Source organism: Anolis sagrei, chromosome 3 (genome assembly GCF_037176765.1).
Source record: "Anolis sagrei isolate rAnoSag1 chromosome 3, rAnoSag1.mat, whole genome shotgun sequence".
NCBI classification, from domain to species: domain Eukaryota; kingdom Metazoa; phylum Chordata; class Lepidosauria; order Squamata; family Dactyloidae; genus Anolis; species Anolis sagrei.
In genome coordinates this window covers 265234815-265240916 of record NC_090023.1, presented here as the reverse complement: position 1 = coordinate 265240916, position 6102 = coordinate 265234815, and positions in this window count along the sequence as shown.

The window sequence follows — 6102 nt, the reverse complement described above, 5'->3', positions numbered from 1 at the left end:
AAAAGGTGGAGCCAAACAATTGAGCTGATAAAGCAATTCAACTGGTGCAAATAACATTGATTGACAGCTATAAATAACCAATCAATCCAACTATACATAGGCAGGGTAAAAAGGCAGGATTAAACATGATACAACATGATACAACCAAGGCGACCAGGAAACAGCCTTGGTCGCCTTGGTAGATGATCTGCGCAGGGAACTGGACAGGGGGAGTGTGTCCCTGTTAGTTCTCCTGGACCTCTCAGCGGCCTTCGATACCGTCGATCACGGTATCCTTCTGAGACGACTCACAGAAATGGGACTTGGGGGTACTGCTTTGCAGTGGCTCCGGTCATTTCTTGAGGGACGGTCCCAGAAGGTGTTACTGGGTGACACCTGTTCGGCTCCACAACCATTGTCGTGTGGAGTCCCTCAGGGATCTATTCTGTCCCCAATGTTGTTTAACATCTACATGAAGCCGCTGGGGGAGATCATTCGGAGTTTCGGACTGCGGTGTTATCTCTATGCAGATGATGTCCAGATCTGTCACTCCTTTCCGCCTGTCACCAAGGAGGCTGTCCAGACCTTGAATCGGTGTCTAGCTGCTGTGTCGGACTGGATGAGAGCTAACAAATTGAAATTGAATCCAGACAAGACAGAGGTCCTACTGGTCAGTCGGAAGGCCGAACAGGGTATAGGGTTACAGCCTGTGCTGGATGGGGTTACACTCCCCCTGAAGACGCAGGTTCGCAGCTTGGGAGTGATCCTGGACTCGCCGCTGAGCCTGGAACCCCAGGTCTCGGCGGTGGCCGGGAGAGCTTTTGCGCAATTAAAACTTGTGCACCAGTTGCGCCCGTACCTTGGGAAGTCTGATCTGGCCACGGTGGTCCACGCTCTTGTTACATCCCGGATAGACTACTGCAACGCGCTCTACGTGGGGTTGCCCTTGAAGACTGTTCGGAAACTCCAACTAGTCCAGTGTGCGGCAGCCAGATTGCTCACCGGAGCGACATACAGGGAGCATACCACCCCCCTGTTGTGCCAGCTCCACTGGCTGCCGGTTCAATTCCGAGCACAATTCAAGGTGCTGGTCTTAACCTACAAAACCCTATACGGTTCTGGTCCAGTGTATCTGTCCGAACGTATCTCCCTCTACGTCCCACCTCGGAGTTTGAGATCATCTGGGGAGGCCCTGCTCTCGACCCCACCACTCTCACAAGTGAGGCTAGTGGGGACGAGAAGCAGAGCCTTCTCAGTGGTGGCCCCCCACCTGTGGAATTCACTCCCGGGGGAAATCAGAACAGCACCAACCCTCCTCTCCTTCAGGAGGAGGGTGAAGACATGGCTGTGGAACCAGGCCTTTGGGCAACCAGGCAATTAGACAATGACAACCAAATAAGACAATCAGATGTGTAAGATCGGCAGGATTGTCGAAATGGAACCAAAACAGATCTTTGAGTTAATTGTACACTGATGGGTAGGAGGAAGATCCAGGTTTGTATTGTTTTTACTGATTTTATCATTTTACTGATTTTATTGGATAATGTTGAATTGTGGGAATTTGTACTGTTATATTTTTTGTGATGATTGTTTGTGTAGCAGGCGTCTAAGTGCGCTTTGCAGCTGTAAGCCGCCCTGGGTCCCCTTCGGGGTGAGAAGGGCGGGGTACAAGAACCCCAAATAAATAAAATAAATAAACAGTTTAAATCTTGCAACTAACAGTTCTACATATAGGTGGCACCACTCAAGTGGTCACAGTTGGACTGGATGGCCCTTGAGGTCTCTTTAAACCAGGGGTCCTCAAACCTTTTAAACAGAGGGCCAGGCCACAGTCCCTCAAACTGTTGGAGGGCCGGATTATAATTTGAAAAAGGTATGAATGAATTCCTGTGCACACTGCACATACCTTATTTGTAGTGCAAAAAAAGAAACACTTAAAAATAATACAATAATTAAAATGAAGAACAATTTTAACAAATATAAACTTCTTAGTATTTCAATGGGAAGTGTGGGCCTGCTTTTGGCTGATGAGATATGATTGTTGTTGTTGTTGTTGTTGTTGTTGTTGTTGTGTGCTTTCAAGTCATTTCAGACTTAGGTTGACCCTGAGTGAGGGTCGGGTAAATGACCTCGGGCCTTAGTTTGGGGACCCGTGCTTTAAACTCTGTGATTCTATAAATGGGGGAGTGGGAGGGAGGAGAGATCAACCATATCTTTGGACATTCAGGTCTCCAATATATCAAAAATGTTTTGAGCCTTTTGTGTCAAACAACATCAGATACATTTTTTTTCTGTTTTGAAAAACCTGTTTGGCAGTCTTATAATTATCTGTTTTTCGCAGTGTTCTCCTTTGACGACTGCCCATGCTTCCTTGCATAGACAGAATATTAACATGTGCTTATCGAAAATGCTGTCTCTTGTGACACAGATGCCACTTATTTATCTGGCTCCTCTGTCTTTTATCTTCAGTGTTCTTTGGCTGTCCTGTTTTCCTTCCCACCTCTTCTTCAGTACCCAGTCCCATAGCTGAATCAGCATTACTATCCTAATCCTGGAAGGCTTGTTTCCTGCTATAATGCATCCTAACAAACTTGCTTTCCTTCTTTTGTTTTGCCAGTTTTGCATTTTGCTTCTCCTCCTTCTCAATTCATCTTCTCTTTACAGTTTCATTTGCCTTTCTCCTCACAATGCTGACCGCACATCTATGGCTGAGATGCCACACCATGGGAGATGGAGCATAACTTTATACTCCATGGAATTCATAGAATCATAGAATCATAGAATCAAAGAGTTGGAAGAGACCTCATGGGCCATCCAGTCCAACCCCTGCAGGAATATTGCATTCAAATCACCCCTGACAGATGGCCTTCCAGCCTCTGTTTAAAAGCTTCCAAAGAAGGAGCCTCCACCACACTCCGGGGCAGAGAGTTCCACTGTCAGGAAGTTCTTCCTCATGTTCAGATGGAATCTCCTCTCTTGTAGTTTGAAGCCACTGTTCCGCATCCTAGTCTCCAGGGAAGCAGAAAACAAGCTTGCTCCCTCCTCCCTGTGGCTTCCTCTCACATATTTATACATGGCTATCATATCTCCTCTCAGCCTTCTCTTCTTCAGGCTAAACATGCCCAGCTCCTTAAGCCGCTCCTCATAGGGCTTGTCCTCCAGACCCTTGATCATTTGAGTCGCCCTCCTCTGGACACATTCCAGCTTGTCAATATCTCTCTTGAATTGTGGTGCCCAGAATTGGACACAATATTCCATGGGGATAGAGCAAGGCAACTGCATCAGAAAGCTCCAGTTGTGCAGTTTATAAATAATTAACTTGATTGTTCCCTGCCCTCCAGCATAAAATTTAATAAAACATGACGCACAAGGAAAAGGAGGTGGTAGTAGCTTGAAGGGATTAAGTGGTAAATGGCAATAGGCTTGTATTGATTTCTTTTTATTGTGTAACTTACAGCGACTGGATGATTTAGGACTTTATCACACGAACTGTGCCGTCACACCCAGACACTATAAAGTTAAAACTAAGATGTGCTTCTCTCTTTATCTGGGTGAACTGCGGGTGCCTTACTTAGAAGCTTAGGATTCTCAGCAACTGAGGCCACTCCAGATTTGAACATTAAACAGAACATTTATTTCTCAAAGTCCTTGACAGACTTGACACAGCTTGTTGAAGTTACAAACACAAACAGTCAACTTGTGAAATTATATAGATGTTCCTTCCTTCCTTTTTTCTTCAGCTGCTGAGTTAACTTTCCCCAACGGTAGAAAAATCCTGGGATTCTTTACCCTAACCCTGAGCTGCTATTTTTAGAAAGAACAGGTCTTCCCCTATCTAAGCTCAAGGTTAGTTTGGGGATGAAGTAATAGAGCCTCTCCCAATGGCAGAGAAATCCTGAGATATTCTCTACGCCAGCTAAAGATAGCTGAGCTGCTATCTTTAGAAAGAGCAGGTCTTCCCCTAATCTAAGCTCAGCACCAGTTTCAAAGACAAGAGGGTAAGTACTCACGATGGCCTGTCCGAGCTGCCTACCTTGACCACAAGAACATCTGAGGCTTTTTCTAAACTGAAGAAGGCAGGAGAGCTTCTCCAAAATGGAGATCTCATCCCCAGGAAAAAAGGCGGTCTCTAGACCAAAAGATACTTTTTTAAGCCAACAATAGCAAAAGGCTTTTGCAGGCTGGCTTTAAGCCCCTGTTAATAGTTAACTTTCAGGTTGCTGCTGAGACTGTAGCAACCCTGGGGGAAATGCAAAAGATGCTATTTCATGCAACTAAGGGGCAATGCAAACCAAGCTCCTGGAAGACGGAACACAAACTGATATTGTAGCATGACCATCACCTTTGGTGGTAGTCCCTGTCAAATGACCCTGTGTGCATCCTGCTGCTGTTTTCCATCTCCCTGTGGTTTTCCCATCCCTAGCTACTGATGGGATAAAACCCATCATTAGCTCCCAATCCTGTGATGTTCCTGTTAACTGCCTTTATGTGACACCCAGCTTCAGCAGACAAAAGTCCTTTGTCCCACCCTGGTCATTCCACAGATATATATAAACCCTTTTTCCTACTTCCAAACAGATCTCACTACCTCTGAGGATGCTTGCCATAGATGCAGGCGAAACGTCAGGAGAAAATATGCCTCTAGAACATGGCCATATAGCCCGGAAAAACTTACAACAACTCAGAAATTAGTTTCGTTTTCCCTCAATGCCTCTCATCCTTATCTGTCGCAGCCTGGCAGAACGCCGAAGGCCTTGGTCAAGCTGTCTGTTTTGGCTAATTTCCACCTGTCTGTCTATATACTCATTATATTGTCTATATACTAGAATCATAGAATCATAGAATCATAGAATCAAAGAGTTGGAAGAGACCTCATGGGCCATCCAGTACAACCCCATTCTGCCAAGAAGCAGGAATATTGCATTCAAAGCACCCCTGACAGATGGCCATCCAGCCTCTGTTTAAAAGCTTCCAAAGAAGGAGCCTCCACCACACTCCGGGGCAGAGAGTTCCACTGCTGAACGGCTCTCACAGTCAGGAAGTTCTTCCTCGTGTTCAGATGGAATCTCCTCTCTTGTAGTTTGAAGCCATTGTTCCGCGTCCTAGTCTCCAAGGAAGCAGAAAACAAGCTTGCTCCCTCCTCCCTGTGGCTTCCTCTCACATATTTATACATGGCTATCATATCTCACTCTCAGCCTTCTCTTCTTCAGGCTAAACATGCCCAGTTCCCTAAGCCGCTCCTCATAGGGCTTGTTCTCCAGACCCTTGATCACTTTAGTCGCCCTCCTCTGGACACATTCCAGCTTGTCAATATCTCTCTTGAATTGTGGTGCCCAGAATTGGACACAATATTCCAGATGTGGTCTAACCAAAGCAGAATAGAGGGGTAGCATTACTTCCTTAGATCTAGACACTATGCTCCTCTTGATGCAGGCCAAAATCCCATTGGCTTTTTTTGCCGCCACATCACATTGTTGGCTCATGTTTAACTTGTTGTCCACGAGGACTCCAAGATCTTTTTCACACGTACTGCTCTCGAGCCAGGCGTCGCCCATTCTGTATCTTTGCATTTCATTTTTTCTGCCAAAGTGGAGTATCTTGCATTTGTCACTGTTGAACTTCATTTTGTTAGTTTTGGCCCATCTCTCTAATCTGTCAAGATCGTTTTGAATTCTGCTCCTGTCCTCTGGACTATATACTCTATATCCCATTGGCTTTTTTTTTTTTGCCACTGCATCACATTGTTTGCTCATGTTTAACTTGTTGTCCATGAGGACTCCGAGATCTTTTTCACACGTTCTGCTCTCGAGCCAGGCATAATCCCCCATTCTGTATCTTACAGAATGACATCAATAAAAAGAAACAGTATCAATGTTATCAATAAAAAAACAGTATAACAAGTTGGAGATCAGTCCTAGTTTGTGATTCCTTAAAACTCAACAACTTCATAGGTATCCAGGTTTGCCACCCCAGCATGCTGCTAATGTCAGGGTATGTGGAGGCATCTGCAGGAGGCACCTCAATACTTCTGTCTCATTGTCACAGTTGGCTTCTAATGACAAGATTTTTGATCAATGAATGCATCTATATCTATATATCTCTGTAAAACACCTCCGTACACTA